This window comes from Bubalus kerabau, chromosome 6 (assembly GCF_029407905.1).
Source record: "Bubalus kerabau isolate K-KA32 ecotype Philippines breed swamp buffalo chromosome 6, PCC_UOA_SB_1v2, whole genome shotgun sequence".
NCBI lineage: Eukaryota > Metazoa > Chordata > Mammalia > Artiodactyla > Bovidae > Bubalus > Bubalus kerabau.
In genome coordinates, this window is record NC_073629.1 from 62312556 (window position 1) to 62333651 (window position 21096).

Consider the following 21096-nt stretch of genomic DNA (forward strand, 5'->3'; position numbering starts at 1 on the left):
ATTTTTCTTCATACTATGCTGGCTATTAGAGGGGGTCTAATGTTGCTTTTTAATGAAAGCCACCTTTAGATTTAGGGAAAATCACATTCCTATTTATATAAAGCCTTCTTATGTGAGATCTGAATGTTTATGCCCAGCTTTCCAAGAAGTCATAGGCCAAGGAGAAGAGAAAAACCTACACAGATTGGTACTTAAGGCAGTAAGCTAATATGGATCCTTTTATAATTTAGCACTGAAGAGCCCTCCTTATATAACCAAGGGGGAAATTTTCTTAGGATTGAATATCTGTTTCCTGTTCTGATAATTGGCACCTGCTCCAAATTTGGATGAGAATGCCACGTGCAGGATCAGCATCTGGTGTCCCAAGCCAAAGTGACCTTAGAAGACTCCATATGTGATTAGAAATGGAGAAACTTCCTGGCTGAAGTTTTCATTAGGCAAATGAAAGCTTTAGGGTTTCATTTCACTTCAAAGACAAGATCCTCTGAGCAGTATATCCTGTTGCACTGGTAGTGATGATATTATATTAATAGCTATGAGGTACCAGAGCTGAAGAGTGGAATATTAGGCATCTACTTCCTAGCCATAAAGCATGAGTAGTTAGGCAGTGCCAGTGGTTTTTTGTGAAATTGAAGAGATGATTAAAATTTCCTCAAATCCTCGGAAAGTTTACTCTCAAATATATTTGCCACTTTGTGATGGGATGACTCTTGCAAATATTTCAATAACCAAAAGCTATCTCAGCTATATTGTATAAGCAGGAGTTACAGTCAACTCAACTGTTATGAACAGTTACTATAAAATAACTCTTTGGCTTTTCATTTTACTTGAACTTTCAACTAATTGCTGCCATGTCTATTTGTTAAAACAGATTGCTATAACAAAGGAACCTCACATTTATTAAGTATTTACTCTGTGCCAGATATGTTAGATAATTAGCAAGCCTGTGATTTTCCATTTGTCTATTTGCTCTCAGATCCTTTCTCTGCCTTTCTGCTGCTGTGTTCTGTTTCACATGGAATGGCATTTACAAGGCTTTCTTTTCCCCTGGTTTCCATGTAGGTTTGGTCAATGGGGCTTCCCTGGTAGCTCAGATGGTAAAAAATTCTGTCTGTGATGCAGGAAACCTGGGTTCCATACCTGGGTTGGGAAGATCCCCTGGAGGAGGGCATGGCAACCCACTCCAGTATTCTTGCCAGGAGAATTCCATGGACTGAGGAGCCTGGTGGGCTACAGTCCATGGGGTTACAAAGAGTTGGACATGACTGAGTAACTAACACTTTCACTTTCACTTCCACTTGGTCGATAGGAGTCATCACTAAAAGCCTGGTATCCTTTTCTTGGCTTCTCTGTGTCTGAGCCTCTGGTGCTATTACAGTTTCATGAGACAGCCTCTCTCTCAGAGTCCTCCTTGGTTTTACCTTTTACTAAGTTATCCCTGACCCTAAGCTCCAGCAAAGCCTCTTGGTCCTTTTATTCTCTCAAGCATAAAAGTAGTTGTGGCTGCCTCCTAAGTCTAAATTCTAAATTGCATCACCATTTCTTTATTAGCCTCGCACCTATAGCAGCATCTGTGTATCCAATTTCCTGTTTCAATTTCTGTTTGAAATATTCCAGGTGGCTTCTGTTTTCCTGATTGGATGTCAGCTGATAAAATAAACTTGTACTATTTTGATTATCCCAATACAAAATTGTCAGGAGAGTCTCATAATCCCACAGAAAAATAACACCGGTTTGTAAAGACTTTATAAAGTAAACAATGTGAGTGAGTATGGAGAAGGCAATGGCACCCCACTCCAGTACTCTTGCCTGGAAAATCCCTTGGACGGAGGAGCCTGGAAGGCTGCAGTCCATGGGGTCACTGAGGGTCGGACACAACTGAGCGACTTCACTTTCACTTTTCACTTTCATACATTGGAGAAGGAAATGGCAACCCACTCCAGTGTTCTTGCCTGGAGAATCCCAGGGATGGGGGAGCCCGGTGGGCTGCCGTCTATGGGGTTGCACAGAGTCGGACACGACTGAAGCGATTTAGCAGTGAGTGAGTATGTGTATGCCTGTGTGTACATGTTCTTGCATATGTGTGTGGCTTGTAGTCAAAACCATAATCAAGGGCTGAAATGGGAGCAGCTTTGATCCTAGTCTTCCATCATTTTTTATTTTGAAGTACTTTCACCATGCATTAGCAAATTTTTATTTCCTTTTTCTTTGTTACTATTGGTATTTTACCTCAACTGTACCAAGACCCACAAAGAGTAGTTAGAAAGAGGGCTTTCAATATGATATGGCCCAAGTAGAAACATTTTATCATACAATTGCCTGCCCCTCCACAAAGAAAAACAATTAAAGAGGATGTATTGAATTCAGTTACCTTTGTTTTTCCTTTTTTGGCCTGTATTTGTTGAACTAAAAAAAAATTTTTTTAAATAAACCTAAAAAGAGATTTTTGATAAATCTTATATGATATATATTTATATAGGTATGTACACTTATACATTTATTTTGTGCATTTCTTTACACATATATGAAGCAAGTCTTTGTCTGTTTTAATTATGAGATAACTTTCCCAGAGATTTTTCTGTTGTTACATAAAATTAATTTTTAAAGAACCAAATTCAGAAATGAATAACACCTCAAAAGAGATCTGGCAGAAAAGGAAGTTATACGGTCAGGACAGGAGCAAACAGAGGGAAAAAGGTTTCTAGGCCCTCCCTCTCCTCCTGGGAGACACAGATAAAGGAGGAGTAGTCTATGATCCAGTGGGATGGACACTGAGTCAGATTCTTTAGGTGATTAAATGACACAAAGTACAAAAAAGTAAGATATTGGCTGAGAATCAAGGTAGATTATAAAAGACTGTGCGTAGGAAAGGAGAGCCTGCTAGCAAAGATGCTGGACTTTTTTTTTTTCCCCCACTCTTCTCTTGAAAATGAGCCATAGAAAAATGGGAATGGAAGTACTTTTATCTAAAAAGAAAGAAATGAATTCATGTAATTTCTGGGTCATCACAATTGCTCAGTGACCAGTCCCAACTCCACCCTCACAGAGGAAAAAAAAAGGGGGCTAATGGTTTTGTATTTGTCTTTTTATCTGGTGGAGACTGAAATACCCTCAGCTGAGACTGGGAGAGGCAAGGGGATACCCACCGCCCCCCTCTGCCAGTGCAGCTTCAACTTGGGAGTGGTCTGGGAGCATGGAGGGGTTTGCTCTCCCCTTCAGTAGTCCTGTGCCGTAGGACTGCAAGATGTTATCACAAGTTCTGAAGGTACAGGAGAAAGTCAGCCAACCTCCTGGGGCCTGGTTTTCCTCACCTGTAATACAAATTAAGGAAGCCCTCGCTTACACTACAGATCTCAAAGACTCTTCCAGCTGTTCTAGCATATCGGAAACATCTTTTATAAATCCCAAAGGCCTAAGTTTAAAATAGTAATTCTGACCCCAAATTCCTTTCTGTCGGTGTCAAACTCAGCACTTTTATGAACAACTCCAGAAAATCTCCTCAGTAGGCTGAACGCCATGTGGCCAAGAGGTTAAATGGGAAGCAGAGTGTGAATTACTTAGAGAGCTATTTTATAAACAAACACCAACTAGGATTGAACTCTGTACTGATTTGGAGGTGACTTAAGTCTAATTTCCTGCTCCTTCCCATTCTTTCCTTTCAGGACCAAAAGCATTAAGTGCTGCAAAGAGAGCCCCTGTGGAGCGCCCCCTCCTCTCCTTCTCAAGATCCTGACAGGAAGAGGCTGCCTTTTGTCACAGTTTGACTGACTGGTGTGAGTGACACTGAAATGCTCCATCCTGCTCAGCCTGAAACACAGTGGCACTAATCCTAAAGGACAAACAAAACAAAGTTTTTTGTTTTTTTTTTTTTAAAGTAAATGGCTTGGAGAGAAACTGGCCAAAGCCTCCACCAAAGAAGGAATGAAGAGCATCTTCTTTCTGAATGGCAGCTAGGAACGGGCCTATCAATCAATCTGGCGGTCTCCACACACCTGCATACTATTCCTACCAATGAGACTTTACAAACCTATTATGATGCAAAGTTGTGACTCAGAATCATATCTCCATAAAGCTTTTCTGCTCCTCAGAAGCCCAGGTCAATTGAGGGCAAGCAAGTTGCACAAACCGGCAGGCTTTAAGGAGAACCTTAGGGCTCAGCGAAAGAGCTTTCCTTTTTCTGCTTTTATGTAGCAGATTGCCTTCTGCAGCCTTGGCTGTGATCTCAGCTCCTCTCACTCTCCGTCTTGGCTATCTGCCTGGTCTCCTGCTGTTCTCATCTGTAGGAGCTACACAGCTCAGCAAGAGACCGTTCTTAGTGTACCCATCACAGCACTGGAAGAAAAAGAATACTGAGATACTTGCCTATGAAGCAAAAGAACCTCCCATTGGAATGAGGAATTCATTCTTTTAAGAACTGATTTACAAAAGGAAACCTCCCCAAACTAAAAGCCTAGATGAAAAAGCACCATGTCTTAAAAGGAACAGTTTTTTTTTTTTTTTTAAACTAAAGTGAAACACATGTGAGAAGAATGAAAGAAATGCCCTCTCACCAGCTGCTGATTGGTTTTTCAGTTTGGTTGAGTGTTTAGAAATTCAGAGTAATTCTTTGCTAGATATTATATACTAATGTCTTCCAACTAAGATGAAAATATTTAACTATGCAGTACTCTGTGTGATTGCTATTACTTATTCTGGAATTACTGTTTTATTTGATAATTATATAACAGGATAAGATATATGAAGACAGAGGTCCTGATGTGTAAATAGGCAGATCCTTCTGGTAATTATACTGTTTATCAGAGACCTGCTGTTTTATTGATGTTTATTCTTTGTAATAGGGTCAATATTTCTTGTTCTGTGTTCAGAAATAAGAGCATCAAAATGCCACTCACCTGTGACACTATTTTGACATGGTTTATGTTTACTGCTAATTGAATTATGAAACTTGAACATTTTTGGAAAAATACATGCTCTACAATACATAATATGAGTCTTAAGTATTAAGGAGAAGATTAAAGCCTTGGTCACTTTCAATAAGTGCCTTATCAATTATACCTTTAATTATTGTTATATATTAAAATATGCTATTTAAGTGAGTGTTAATGGAGGAGTGAGTGTTTTAATGAAAAGTAGATTCTTCAAGTTTATACGATGCTAACACTGTGATGATTGCTTCTTGAACATATACATTAAATGTCTTGTATAAACACACAAAAATTGGAGTTCAAATCTTAATAGAATAGGTTTGTTTTCATCCTCTGGGAAATAAGGAAGGATAGATATTGCTGAGTTCATAGTAGGTGTTAAATAAATATCTGTTGATTGGTTAAGTATTGACAGAAGAAAGCAAGGAAATAATTTAAACTTTGTTATGTCATAACTGTGACTTGAATAATAATCCTTGGATTGAGTACTATAGTCACCTATTGCACGGTTTAAAATCCAGATAATATAAGGCAATTTTTACCTGTCTTTGGTAAGTTTCTCCTTGAAACTGATTTTCCTTGTCTTTAATTTTTTAGGGAAAAAAATAAAGTATAATTTACCTCTAGGGAGCAGAGAGACTTCCATTATCTCATGACAACAAGACGGTCAATAGTACTGTAAGTTCTTAGTGCATAAATCATACTCTGAAGGCACTTCAGAAATACAGAAGTCATTTTAGCCAGTCTCCAGGACTCTCATTTCTGTGATTGGAATCAGAAGCAGAGACAAAAAAGAAATATTTCCAAAAGTTCTTTTGAATTAAAAATATTGCTTGAATTCTAGTCTCTTTTAAAACTTAAGGATAATTATAGTCACCTCTTATGAAACTTGACTGTTTTTAAGCATAAATGTGTGAAATACTACTATTGCTATGTAGTACCATTTTTATACTCTCAAGTGTTTGGTTAAAAGTTAAAGTCAACACAGTACAGCAAGACCTCCATTTTAGTTTCAACTCTGCCCCAACTATGCATCCTGAGCAAATTATTTACTCTGTCTTCACTTGTGAAATTAAATCAGATTAGACAATCTCCAGTGAATCTCTTGTTCAATATTTCAGAGTTGTGTGATGTTTCCCTTAATAATAATTCATGTATTTTTTGTACATGGAGAGCTCCTTATGTGCCAGTAAGCATGCTAAGTGTTTTACCTTCATTTTCTTATTAAATTCATGATTATTAATGCCATCTCTGTGTCAAGATGAGGTTTAGAGATGCTAAGTGACCCACTCAGTGTCTCACAGCTAATCAGCTCATGTACTCTGATTTCAGTATCTCACCAAAATTGTCTGAGACTGAAGACCCTATAATGTTGTAAAACCATTAAAACTCACAGGATGTTGCAGGTTGAGCTCCCTGGAAGTCATTGTTCAAGATGGAGATTAACAAGCAGAAGGCCTATTAGGGACTGCCTTGCAGAAGGAAAGGAAGGAGAGCAAGACTGAAAAGAAGGAGAAAGTAAACTACAATGTAGTCTCAACACTTTTCTCTGTCCTTCTGGAAGTTCCAAAGATGTGATGGTCATTCAGTGCTGTCTGATGTTCAAGCAAGAGGGTGGAGTCTTTTCATAGACAAATCAGTCAATCAATCACTGGATACAAGAAACTCAGGGAGGGGGTTGTGACCTTGGTCAATACAGATCCCTGCAGCCTAGACAGTCCCTGTAACAGACTGTCATCTGAGGGCTTTCACTGGCAGCCCTCTCACTAGCTGAGGGAATAAGTCTTTATTCCTGAGAGGGAACTATGTGACTCATCACAGCATCCAAGAGGAAAGGAAGTGAAAATATAAGAAAACTGGGTTGAAGTGAAGTGAAGTGAAGTGAAAGTTACTCAGTTGTGTCCAACTCTTTGCGACCACATGGACTATACGGTCCATAGAATTCTCCAGGCCAGAATACTGGTGTGGGTAAACTTTCCCTTCTCCAGGGAAACTTCCTAACCCAGGGATCAACCCAGGTCTCCCACATTGCAGGGTGGATTCTTTTTTTTTTTTTTTTAAGTTATATTTTTATTGAAGGATAATTGCTCTACAGAATTTTGTTTTCTGTCAAACCTCAACATGAATCAGCAGTAGGTACACATATATCCTCTCCCTTTTGAACCTCCCTCCCATCTCCCTCCACATCTCACCCCTTTAGTTTGATACAGAGCCCCTTTTTGAGTTTCTGAGCCGTATAGCAAATTCCGTTGGCTATCTATTTTACATATGGTAATGTAAGTTTCCATGTTACTCTTTCTATACATCTCACCCTCTCCAACTCTGTCCCCATGTCCATAAGTCTATTCTCCAAGTCTGTTTCTCCATTGCTGCCCTATAAATTAATTCTTCAGTACCATTTTTCCAGATTCCATATACGTGCATTAGACTACAATATTTTTCTTTCTCTTTCTGACTCACTTCACTCTGTATGATAAGTTCTAGGTTCATCCACCTCATAAGAACTGACTCAAATGTGTTCCTTTTTATGGTTGAGTAATATTCCATTGTGTATATGTACCACAACTTCTGTATCCATTCATCTGTTGATGGACATCTAGGTTGCTTCTATGTTTTAGCTATTGTCAATAGTGCTTTAGTGAACAATGGGATACATATGTCTCCCTTAATTTTGGTTTGTTCAGGGTATATGCATAGGAGTGGGATTGCTGCATCATATGCTGCATCATATGGTGGTCCTAGCTTTTTAAGTAATCTCCATACCATCTTCCATAGTGGCTGTATCAATTTACATTCCCACAAACAGTGCAAGAGTGTTCTTTTTTCTCCACACCCTCTCCAGCATTTATTTTTTGTAGACTTTTTGATGATGGCCATTCTGACCAGTATGAGATGATATCTTGTTGCGGTTTTGATTTGCATATCTCTAATAATGAGAATTGATGTTTTTGATCTCTGGTGTTGGAGAAGACTCTTAAGAGTCCCTTGAACTGCAGGGAGATTCAACTAGGACTAAAAGAAATCAGTCCTGAATATTCACTGGAAGGACCGATGCTAAAGCTGAATCACCAATACTTGGGCCATGTGATGTGAAGAACTGACTCATTTGAAAAGACCCTGATGCTGGGAAAGATTGAAGGTGGGAAGAGAAGGTGATGACAGAGGATGAGACGGTTGGATGGCATCACCGACTCAATGGACATGAGTTTGAGTAAACTCCAGGAGTTGGTGATGGACAAGAAGGCCTGGCATACTGCAGTCCATGGGGTCACAAAGAGTCGGACATGACTGAGTGTGAACTGAACTGAACTGAATAATGAGTGATGTTGAGCATCTTTTTATGTCTTTGTTAGCCAACTGTATTTCTTCTTTGGAGAAATGTCTGTTTAGGTCTTTCTGCTACTTTTTGATTGGGTTGTTTGTTTTTCTGGCATTGAGTTGTATGAGCTACTTACATATTTTGGAAATTAATCCTTTCATTTGCTATTATTTTCTTCCATTCTAAGGGTCATCTTTTCACGTCGCTTATAGTTTTGTTTGCTGTGCAAAAGCTTTTAAGTTTAATCAGGTCCTACTTGTTTACTTTTGTTTTTATTTCCATTACTCTAGGAGATGGGTCATAGAGGATCTTGCTTTGATTTATGTCATCGAGTGTTCTGCCTATGTTTTCCTCTAAGAATTTTGAAGTTTCTAGTCTTACATTTATGTCTTTAATCCATTTTGAGTTTATCTTTGTGTATGGTGTTAGGAAGTATTCTAATTTCAATCTTTTACACATAGCTGTCCAGTTTTCCCAGCACCATTCATTGAAGAGGCTGTCTTTGCCCCATTGTATATTCTTCCCTCCTTTGTCAAAAATAAGGTACCCATACACACATGGGTTTATTTCTGAACTTTTTATCTTGTTCCATTGGTCTATATTTCTGTTTTTGTGCCAGTACCATACTGTCTTGATGACTCTAGCTTTGTAGTACAGTCTGAAGTCAGGAAGGTTGATTCCTCCAGCTCCATTGTTCTTTCTTAAGACTGCTTTTGTTATTTGGGGTCTTTGGTGTTTCCATATGATTTGTGAAATTTTTTGTTCTGGTTCTGTGAAAAACGCCATTGGTAATTTGATATGGATCACATTGAATCTGTAGATTGCATTTGGTAGTATATTCATTTTCACAGTATAGATTCTTCCTACCCAGAAACATGGAACATCTCTCCATCTGTTTATGTCATCTTTGATTTCTTTCATTAGTGTCTTATAATTTTCTGTGTACAGTTCTTTTGTCTCTTAGGCAAGTTGATTTCTAGATATTTGATTCTTTTTGTTGCAATGGTGAGTGGGATTGATTCCTTAATTTCTCTTTCTGATATTTCACTGTTAGTATAGAGAAATGTAAGTGATTTCTGTGTATTGATTTTGTATCCTGCGACTTTGCTAAATTCACTGATTAGCTCTAGGAATTTTCTGATACTGTCTCAGGATTTTCATTATACAGTATCATGTCATCTGGAAACAATGAAAACTTTACTTCTTCTTTTCTGATCTCAATTACTTTTATTTATTTTTCTTCTCTGATTGCTATATCTAGGACTTCCAGAACTATGTTAAATAATAGTGGTAAAAGAAAGCACCCTTGTCTTGCTCCTGATCATAGAGGAAATGCTTTCAGTTTTTCACCATTGATAATAATGTTTGCTTTAGGCTTATCATACATGGCCTTTATGATGTTGAGGTAGGTTTTTCTATGCTCATTTTTTGAAAAGTTTTAATCATAAATGGGTGTTGATTTTTCTCAAAGGTTTTTTTATGCATCTATTGAGATTATCATATGGTTTTTCTCTTTTAGTTTGTTAATGTGGTGTATCACATTGATTGATTTGAGTATATTGAAGAATCTGCATTCCTGAAATAAACCCAACTTGATCGTGCTGTATGAGCTTTTTTATGCGTTGCTGAATTCTGTTTGCTAAAATTTTGTTGAGTATTTTTGCATCTATGTTCATCAGTGATACTGGCCTTCAGTTTTCTTTCTTTCTTTCTTTCTTTTTTTTTTTTGCATTGTCTGTGTCTGGCTTTTGGTATCAGGGTGATGGTGGCCTCATAGAATGAGTTTCAAACTATTACTTCCTCTGCAATTTTTTGAAAGAGTTTTAGAAAGATAGGCATTAGCTCTTCTCTAAACGTTTGATAGAATTCTCCTGTGAAGCAGTCTGGTCCTGGGCTTTTGTTTTTGGGGAGATTTTTGATCACAGCTCTTTCAGTGATTGTAATTGGGTTGTTCATAATTTCTATTTCTTCCTAGTTCAGTCTTGGGAGATTGAACTTTTCTAAGAATCTGTCCATTTCTTTCAGGTTATCCATTTTATTGCCATATAGTTGTTTATAATAGTCTCATAATCCTTTGTATTTGTGCATTGTCTGTTGTAACCTCTCCTTTTTCATTTCTAATTTTGTTGATTTGATTCTTCTCTCTTTTTTTCTTGATGAGTCTAGCTAAAGGTTTGTCAATTTTGTTTATCTTCTCAAAGAACCAGCTTTTAGTTTTTATTAATCTTTACTACTGTTTCTTTCATTTATTTTTTATTTATTTCTGCTTGGATCTTTATGCTATCTTTCCTTCTACTAATTTTGTTGTTGTTGTTGTTGTTGTTGTTGTTCTTCTTCTTCTTCTTCTTTTTCCAGTTTGCTTTAGGTATAAAGTTAGGTTGTCTATTCAATGTTTTTCTTGTTTCTAGAGGTAGGATTGTATTGCTATAAACTTGCTTCTTAGAACTGCTTTTGCTGCATCCCATAGGTTCTGAGTTGTTGTGTTTTCATTGTCATTTGTTTCTAGAAATGTTTTGATTTCCCTTTTTATTTCTTCAGTATCCTGTTTGTTATTTAGAAACATGTTGTTTAATCTCCACATGTTTGTGTTTCTTACAGATTTTTGTTTTTGTTTTCTTGTACTTGATATCTATCGCATAACTTTGTGATCAGAGATGTGTGATACAATTTCAACTTTCTTAAATTTACTGAAGTTTAATTTGTGACCCAAGATGTGGTATATCCTGGAGAATGTCCCATGTGCACTTGAAAAGAAGGTGTATTCTTCTGCATTTGGGTGGAATGTCCTGAAGATATCATGAGATCCATTTCAACTCATGTATCATTTAAGACTTGTGTTTCCTTATTAATTATCTGCTTTGATGATCTGTCCATTGGTGTGAGTGGGGTGTTAAAGTCTCCTACTATTGTGTTACTGTCAGTTTCTCCTTTTATGTATGTTAGTGTTTGTCTTATGTATTGAGACAAAAGACAATTGAACCCAACATTGTTCTTATGTTGGGTGCATAGATATTTACAATTGTTATGTCTTCCTCTTGAACTGATCCCTTGATCATTATGTAGTGTCCTTCCTTGTCTCTTGTAATCTTCTTTATTTAAGGTCTATTTTGTCTGATATGAGGATTGCTACCCCAGCTTTCTTTTGCCTCCCATTTCCATGGAATATATTTTTCCATCCTCTCTTCAGTTTATATGTGTCTTGAGGTCTGAAGTGGGTTTCTTGTAGACAGCATATATGTGGGTCTTGTTTTTGTATACATTCAGGCAGTGTGTGTCTTTTGGTTTGAGCATTTAATCCATTTACATTTAAAGTAATTATTGATATATATGTTCTTATTAACATTTTCTTAATTGTTTGGGGTTGATTTTATAAATCTTTTTTCTCTTGTATTTCTTGATTATATAAGTCCCATTAACATTTGTTGTAAAGCTGATTTGGTGGTACTGAATTCTCTTAACTTTTGATTGTTGAAAAGCTTTTTATTTCTCCATCAATTTTGAATGATATCCTTGCTGGGTACGGTAATCTTGTTTACAGATTTTACTTTTTCATTACTTTAAATATATCCTGCCATTCCCTTCTGGCCTGTAGAGTTTCTGCTGAAAGATCAGCTGTTAAACATATGGGGTTTCCCTTCTATGTTACTTGTTGCTTCTCCATTGCTCTTTTAATATTCTCTCTTTGTGTTTAGTCTTTGTTAGTTTGATTAATAAGTGTCTTGGTGTGTTTCTCCTTGGGTTAATCCTGTATGGGACTTTTTGTGCCTCTTGGACTTGATTGACTATTTCCTTTTCCATGTTGGGGACATTTTCAACTATAATATCTTCAAAAGTTTTCTCAAACCCTTTCTTTTTCTCTTCTTCATCTGGGACCCCTATAATTCAATGTTAGTGCATTTGATATTGTCCCAGAAGTCTCTGAGACTATCCTCAGTTCTTTTCATTCTTTTTACTTTATTTTGCTCTTCAGATGTTATTTCCACCATTTTATCTTCCAGCTCACTGATTTATTCTTCTGCCTAAGATATTCTGCTATTTATTCCTTCTACAGTATTTTTAGTTTCAGTAATTGTGTTTGTCTCTGTATGTTTATTCTTTAATTCTTGTAGGACTTTGATAAATGATTCTTACATTTTCTCCATTTTTTTCAAGGCTTTAAATCATCTTTACTATCATTATTCTGAATTCTTTTTCAGGTAGTTTGCCTATTTCCTCCTCATTTATTTGGACTTCTGTGTTTGTAGTTTGTTCCTTCATTTATGCCATATTTCTCTGCCTTTTCATTTTTATTTTTTTAACTTATGTTGTTTGAAGTTTCCTTTTCCCAGGCTTCAAGGTTGAATTCTTTCTTCCTTTTGGTTTCTGCCCTCTAAGTTTGGTCCAGTGGTTTGTATAAGCTTCTTATAGGGTGAGGTTTGTTCTGAATTTTTGTTTGTTCAGTTCTCCTCTGATGAGAAAGGCTGAGTGAGGTGGCAATCTGGTCCTCTGATGATTGGGTTTGTATTTTTGCTTTGCTTGTTGTTTAGATGAGGTATCTTGCACAGGATGCTACTGCTGGTTTGGTAAGGCCAGGTCGTGTATTCAAGTGGTTTCCTTTGTGTAAATTCTCAGTCTTTGATACTCTCTAGGGTTAGTTTTCTGGAAATCTAAGATCTTGGAGCCAGTGTTCCCACTCCAAAGGCTCAGGGCTTGATCTCTGGTTTGGTGCTCTCTCCTTGAAACCTGAGTTCAGCAGTAGCAGTAGCAGCAGCAGGAAGTGTCAGCTCAGGCCTGAGGTCCTCTAGGCTGCAAACCCTGTCCTGAAGCAGGGTATTGAGGTGGCCATGAGGCCCCTGATATGGCCTCTCCAGGCAGATTCTTTACCAACTGAGCCACAAGGGAAGCCTTAGAATGCTGGAGTTGGTAGCCTATGCCTTCTCCAGTGGATCTTCCTGACCCAGGAATTGAACTGGTGTCTCCTGCATTGCAAGTGGATTCTTTACCAACTGAGCTATCAGGGAAGCCCAAAACTGAGTTATTTCTGTATAAGTTATCCTAACGTTCATTATTATTTATGCTGAATACTTTACAATGGACATTTCACATTTCTTTTACTTTTTTGAAATGTCCAATGTAAAGTATTTAGCATAAATAATAATGAAGGTTAGAATTTTGAAGAGTAGGATGTTAACACTCTACAGGTGATGAGATGGATGGATGACATCAACTCAATGAGCATGAGTTTGATAAACTCCAGGAAATAGTGAAGGACAGGGAAGCCTGATGTGCTGTAATCCATGGGGTTGCAAAGAGTTGGCTACAACTGTGCAACTGAACAACAGTACCAACATAGTCCTAATTTGTAAAATGCGGGCTAAATTAACTGATTAGATGAATAAGTCTAATCATATAGAACAACTTGGTGTGAAAATATCAACCTCTTATTAGACATCTGGAATATATTAATTGCATAGAAAATGTTTTTTCCATGAAAACTTTCACTCACCTATAAGTATATTTATCTAGTCACCCTTTTTTTGTGTGCCAAACTCTGAGGATCTAAAGATATGATATAACATGACTAAAACTAGCACATATGTTACTATGAAAAATAATTTCTTTAACAATTTCTCCACAGTTGAATTCCTATTTCCTATTACTGAAATTGAAGAAATCATATACCATAATAATTACCAGTGAAGTCTTCAGTACTATACAAACCTGTGTTTGAAATCTTAGTACTGGCATTTACTGTGCCTACAGGAGATTAGAAAACTTATTTAACCTTTCTTAGGTCTGAACTACAAAGTAGGGTAGTAACATAGCTACCTCAAGAGCTGCTCTATGGTTAAAAAACATAAACTATGCAAATTGCCAAGAACCTGATAACTATCTGAAAGTATTGGCTATGAAAATTCCTATTATATTTAGTGAATGTCACATCTTTTAAAATGAAAGCAAAAATAAATACCAAAAAATTACAGAGAGAATTATTGCAGGGGGACAGGGGAGGGTTGGCAAGCAGTGAATAAACTGAATAATTAGTCCCCAGCCACTAGTTTCACTATATTTACAAATTTCCTGGTGCCAATTTTAAAAGACTAATCCTCAAGAAATACCTAGGTAGTAACAGAGGAGATAGTGGAAATGGAAATGCAACTAAACTTTCCCAAATGTTTCACACTCCTTTGGCCTTCTCCATTATCTTAAATAGCCCTTCCTGTTGTGATCATTAAATAAAGGTATCAGGATGCTGAGACTTTCAAAAAAATATTGCCAAGTACAGTAGAGAATTTGAACTCTTCTAGGGAAAAGGTGGTACTGGCATTCAAAATCACTTGTGATCCCTGAAAGAAACCACATGTTTTATTGTAAGTAGCAGAGGTCTTTGGCTAATTGTTATCAGGGTGCAATACTAGAGTAACCCATGTCTGCTCACACTCTATCAAACTGAGAAGTGGAGTAAATTCACAAAAGCAGTGGCACAATAGCATTTTTAGGCTTAGCTCTTGTCAACAGCGTTGTTCAGACCTCAAATTCCAGCTCAGCCTTAAATTCCATCTAACTAATTTAGGAGTTCCCCTGGGACTATATCATGTTTACTGCTGGATACAGTGTTCTTATTTGATACATAGCAGACTTCTACTTCCCACTCCTGGCACTATAACTGAACTATCAGATCACCTAAAAGTTCTGGCTCTGTGCTATGCATATACAGTGTTGATATGATATTGGAGCTGTTGATATCGATATTGGGACTAAGAAGGGAAGCTATTGTCCTCCTCCTTTGGCTGGACTTATAAGTTCTGATTTCTAGGTTGTCACACCAGGATAAACTGGCTTGGATTAGACCACTGTGGCTGTCTCCAATTGCTGGCTGCTACTGCTGCAAATAATTCAGTTCTAGGATGCTAATGTCACCTTCTTGAACAAAGGGAAATGTCCTGCACCCAAATTTGTGTTAAATTTTCCTCTTTTCTGTAGCATGCAAGGCATTTATTTGTGCTTCTTTATTTTCTCAATACACTAATGAGATTTTAGGGATATGACTAAGTAATAAACTGAACAAAAAATTAAAAATCCCATCAGAACCCTGTGATTGTTTAAAAGAAATATGTTGATAAGTTTTCACTGAATGGTCTAGTGGTTTTCCTTACTTTCTTCAATTTAAGTCTGAATTTGCAATAAAGGGTTCATGATCTGAGCCACAGTCAGCTCCCGGTCTTGTTTTTGCTGACTGCATAGAACTTCTCCATCTTTGGCTGCAAAGAATATAATCAATTTGATTTCGGTGTTGACCATCTGGTGATGTCATGTGTAGAGTCTTCTCTTGTGTTGTTGGAAAGAGTGTTTGCTATGACCAGTGCGTTCTCTTGGCAAAAGTCTATTAACCATTGCCCTGCGTCATTCTGTATTCCAAGGTCAAATTTGCCTGTTACTCCAGGTGTTTTTTGACTTCCTGCTTCTGCATTCCAGTCCCCTATAATGAAAAGGACATCTTTTTTGGGTGTTAGTTCTAAAAGGTCTTGTAGGTCTTCGTAGAACCGTTCAACTTCAGCTTCTTCAGCATTACTGGTTGGGGCATAGACTTGGATTACTGTGATATTGAATGGTTTGCCTTGAAAACGAACAGAGATCATTCTGTCATTTTTGAGATTGCATCCAAGTACTGCATTTCGGACTCTTTTGTTGACCATGATGGCAACTCCATTTCTTCTAAGGGATTCCTGCCCACAGTAGTAGATATAATGGCCATCTGAGTTAAATTCACCCATTCCAGTCCATTTTAGTTTGCCGATTCCTAGAATGTTGACGTTCACTCTTGCCATCTCCTGTTTGACCACTTCCAATTTGCCTTGATTCATGGACCTAACATTCCAGGTTCCTATGCAATATTGCTCTTTACAGCATCGGACCTTGCTTCTATCACCAGTCATATCCACAAATGGGTATTGTTTTTGCTTTGGCTCCATCCCTTCATTCTTTCTGGAGTTATTTCTCCACTGATCTCCAGTAGCATATTGGGCACCTACCGACCTGGGGAGTTCCTCTTTCAGGATCCTATCATTTTGCCCTTGCATACTGTTCATAGGGTTCTCAAGGCAAGCTTACTGAAGTGGTTTACCATTCCCTTCTCCAGTGAACCACATTCTGACAGACCTCTCCACCATGATCCACCTGTTTTGGGTGGCCCCACAGGGCATGGCTTAGTTTCATTTAGTTAGACCAGGCTGTGGTCCGTGTGATTAGATTGAATAGTTTTCTATGATTATGGTTTCAGTGTGTCTACTCTCTGATGAGTTTGAATTTTTAAAGTAAAACTATCTAGATCTCCAGGGAAAAGGAACTGTCACAGATAATAAGAATTAAAAGATATTATTGTTACCTCTTTTTGCCAAGATTAGTAAGGTAGCCTGGAATTGGGGGGTAGATAAGTTTTTATCCATAGAACACACTTCACAACAAAGGAAATCCCTCTCTTTTACTTATCAGTGATTATCCTTGAGGCAAACTAATGCTTTCTGACTTTTTCTTCCTTTATGCTGAGTCCTTACCGTGACAAGTAAACTCTAAATGTGAAATCAGGTTGTCCTGCTGATGTTCTCTGTTTATTTTATTTTTGCCTGCCTGCATTCCCCTCAGGATTGAGGAATATCAAAGAAAAGGGGGACTGAAACCAAGTAAGATTCTGCGGGGCCCTCCTGGGTAAAAGCCCCTCAATGTCTCCCATTTTTGTTTCTAGAAAGTTTCCATCTTCTAGGCTTTCTGACAATTCCAACGAACAGATTCAATTAGTTCATTATTAGAGAAGTGGAAAATGCAGAAACAAATGCATAAAATTCCTACTTTCTCCTGAAGGAATATAGATAACAATCTGAATCATATTTTTGAGTTGTTCTGCAGAAACTAAGATCCCCACCAGGTAGATAATGGTGAATACATGCTGAGCACAAGAAAATAAACCCCAGACTGGTTGGAACCAGGAGGTTGATGATTAAAGTCCAGAAACATCGATATATTACCTCACAATCAACCAGTCAGAAGAATGACAACAAGCTGGTCAAGTACCCTGCAACCCTCACTCCTAATACTACCTTTAAAAACCTTTGCCTGAAAGCCATTGGTGACTTTAAGTCTTCGGGCATTATCTATCCATTCTCTTTGATTGGAGACCTGAAATAAATGTTATACTTTCCTTCATCAAAACTTGGTGTCAGTAGATTGGCTTTGCAGTGAATCAGGCAGTCAGGCATGAGTTGTTATTGTTCGATATCTCAGTCGTGTCAGACTCTTTGTGACTCCATGGACTGCAGCATGCCAGGATTCCCTGTCCTTTACCATCTCCCGGAGTTTGGTCAAACTCATGTCCATCGAGTCAGTGATGCCATCCAACCAACTCGTTCTCTGTCGTCTTCTTCTCCCCCTGCCTTCTATCTTTCCCAGCATCAGAGTCTTCTCCAATGAATCAGCTCTTCACATCAGGTGGCCAAAGTATTGAAGTTTCAGTTTCAACGTCAGTCCTTCCAGTAAATATTCCGGATTTATTTCCTTTAGGATTGACTGGTTGGATCTCCTTGCAGTTTAAGGGACTCTCAAGAGTCTTCTCAAACATCACAGCTAAAAAGCATCAATTCTTTGGTACTCAGCCTTCTTTATGGTCCAACTCTTACATCCATACATGACTACTGGAAAATTCATAGCTTTGGCTATACAGATTTGTCAGAAAATAATGTCTCTGCTTTTTAATATGCTGTCTAGGTGTGTCAGTTTTTCTTTCAAGGGCCAAGCATCTTTTGATTTCATAAATTTCATGGGTGCAGTCATTGTCCACAGAAATTTTGGAGCCCAGGAAAATAAAGTTTTTCACTGTTTCCATTCTTTCCCCCTCTATATTCTATGAAGAAATGGGACCAGATGCCATGATCTTCATTTTTTGAATCTTGATTTTTAAGCCAGCTTTTTCACTCTCCTCTTTCACCTTCATCAAGAACCACTTTAGTTGTTCTTTGCTTTCTGCCATAAGGGTGGTGTCATCTTTGTATCTGAGGTTATTGATATTGCTCCTGGAAATCTTGATTCCAGCTTGTGATACATACAGCTTGGAGTTTTGCATGATGTACTCTCAGATGAATTAAATAAACTGGGTGACAATATACAGCCTTGACATACTCCTTTCCCAATTTTGAACAAGTCTGCTGATCCATGTTTAGTTCTAACTGTTGCTCTTGACCTGCATACAGGTTTTTCAGGAGGTAGGTAAGGTGGTCTGGTTTTCCCATCTCTTGAAGAATTTTCCACAGCTTGTGATTCACAAAGTCAAAGGCTTTAGCATGGTCAATGAAGCAGAAGTAGATGTTTTCCTGGAATTCCCTTGCTTTTTCTATGATTCAGTGGATGTTGGCAATTTTTTTCCTCTGGTTCCTCTGCCTTTTCCAAATCCACCTTGGACACCTGGAAGTTCTCAGTTCACATTATGTTGAAGCCTAGCTTGGAGGACTTTGTGAATGGCCTTGCTAGCATGTGAAATGAGTGCAATTATATGGCAGTTTGAACATTCTTTGGCATTGCCTTTCTTTGGGATTGAGATGAAAACTGATCTTTTCCAGTCCTGTGGCCACTGCTGAGTTTTCCAAATTTGCTGTCATATTGAGTGTAGCACTTTAACAGAATCATCATTTAGGATTTGAAATAGCTCAGCTGGAATTCCATCACCCCCATTAGCTTTTTTTTCATAGTGATGCTTCCTAAGGCCCGTTTGAATTCACACTCCTGGATGTCTGGCTCTATGTGAATGACCACACCATCATGGTTATCTGGGTCATTAAGATCTTTTTTTGCATAGTTCTTCTGTGTATTCTTGACACCTCTTCTTAATATCTTCTGCATTTGTTAGGTCCATACCACTTCTATGCTTTATTGAGCCCATCTTTGCATGAAATGTTCCCTTGGTATCTCTAATTTTCTTGAAGAAATCTCTAGTCTTTCCTATTCTATTTTTTCCCTCTCTTTCTTTGCATTATTCACTTAGAATGCTTTCTTATCTCTCCTTGCTATTTTTTGGAACTCTGTATTCAGATGAGTATATCATTCCTATTCTCCATTGGCTTTCACTTCTCATCTTTTCTCAGCTATTTCTAAGGCCTCCTCAGACAAACATTTTGCCTTTTTGCACTTCTTTTTATTTGGGATGGTTTTGATCACTGCTTCCTGTACAATGTTACAAACTTCCATCTGTAGTTCTTCGAGCACTCTATCAGATCTAATTCCTTGATTCTATTTGTCACTCCCACTGTATAATCATAAGGGATTTGATTTAGGTCATACCTAAATTATCTAGTGGTTTTCCTTATGTTCTTCAATTTAAGTCTGAATTTTACAGTAAGGAGTTCATGATCTGAGCCACAGTCAGCTCTCGGTCTTGTTTCTGCTAACTGTATAGAGCTTCTCCATGTTCAGCTGCAAAGAATATAACCAATCTGATTTTGCTGTTGACCATCTGGTGATGTCCATGTGTAGAGTCGTCTCTTCTCTTGTTGGAAGAGGGTGTTTGCTATGACCAGAGTGTTCTCTTGGCAAAATCTGTTAGCTTTTGCCCTGCTTCATTTTGTACTCCAAGGCCAAACTTGCCGTTTACTCCAGATATCTCTTGACCTCTTACTTTTGCATTCCAGTACACTATGATGATGAATGGACATCTTTTTTGGGTGTTAGTTCTAGAAGATCTTATAAGTCTTTATAGAACTGTTCAACTTCATCTTATTCAGCATTATAGTTGGGGCATAGACTTGGATTACTGTGATTTTGAATGGTTTGCCTTGGTGATAAACCAAGGTGATTCCTTCATTTTTGAGATTGCACCAAAGTACTGCATTTTGGACTTTTTTTTTTTTTTTTTAGTACTATGAGAGCTACTCCATTTCTCCTCAGGGATTCTTTCCCACAGTAGTAGACATAATGGTCATTTGAATTAAATTTGCCCATTCCCATCCACTGATTCCTAAAATGTTGATGTTCACTCTTGTCATCTCCTTTCTGGCCAAGTCCAATTTACCTTGATTTATGTACCTAATATTCCAGCTTCCTATGCAATATTGTTCTTTACAACATCGGACTTTACTTTCACCACCAGACACATCCACAACTCTGTGTTGTTTCCTTTTTGGCTTAGCCTTGTCATTCCTTCTTGAGCTATTTCTCGGTTTTGTTTTTTTGTTTGTTTTTTTTTTTTTTTTTTTCCAGCAGTGTATTGGGCAACTACTGACCTGGGGAGTTCATCTTTCAGTGTCATATCTTTTTGCCTTCTTATACTGTTCATGTGGTTCTCAAGGCAAGAATGCTGAAGTAGTTTGCCATTTTCTTCTCCAGGTCTGAGTATGCTTCAGTAATAAATGAAAGGGGGTTTATAGTTTGTAGAACATGAGCATGGGAAATATTACTCTTTGGTCAAATTTCAAAACTGTGTATGATTCATTTGGATGAAAATTGACCTTCACTGAGAAAAAGTAGTCTCCAAAAATTAAATAATCCATACAATTCTTTGTAAAATAGTAATTCTTGATAGACGTGAGTCTGACTGAACTCCGGGAGTTGGTAATGGACAGGGAGGACTGGCGTGCTGAGATTCATGGGGTCGTAAAGAGTCAGACACGACTGAGCAACTGAACTGAACTGAATTCAAATAGTTTGGGATTTATCTCTCATTTAATTATCATTTGTAAAGTGAATAGGAGAGTTAATATTATCTTCATTATACAGATAATAAATGAAGTTCAAGGTCTTTAATTATGACATGCTCTCATTTATTTTGAAATCTAATAAAATACTTCAGTGGTAAATATATTGGTGTGAACATCAGAAAACTTGGTTGAGTTC

General features: G+C 37.6%; 1 long non-coding RNA gene across 1 annotated transcript; it reads left to right on the forward strand.

Moving 5' to 3' along the window:
- Positions 1-2827: 2827 nt before the first annotated feature.
- Positions 2828-5331, forward strand: LOC129656178 (uncharacterized). The gene is made up of 2 exons (XR_008716249.1): positions 2828-3265; positions 3663-5331. It is a non-coding gene; the product is annotated as an uncharacterized LOC129656178 (long non-coding RNA).
- The last annotated feature ends 15765 nt before the right edge of the window (positions 5332-21096 follow it).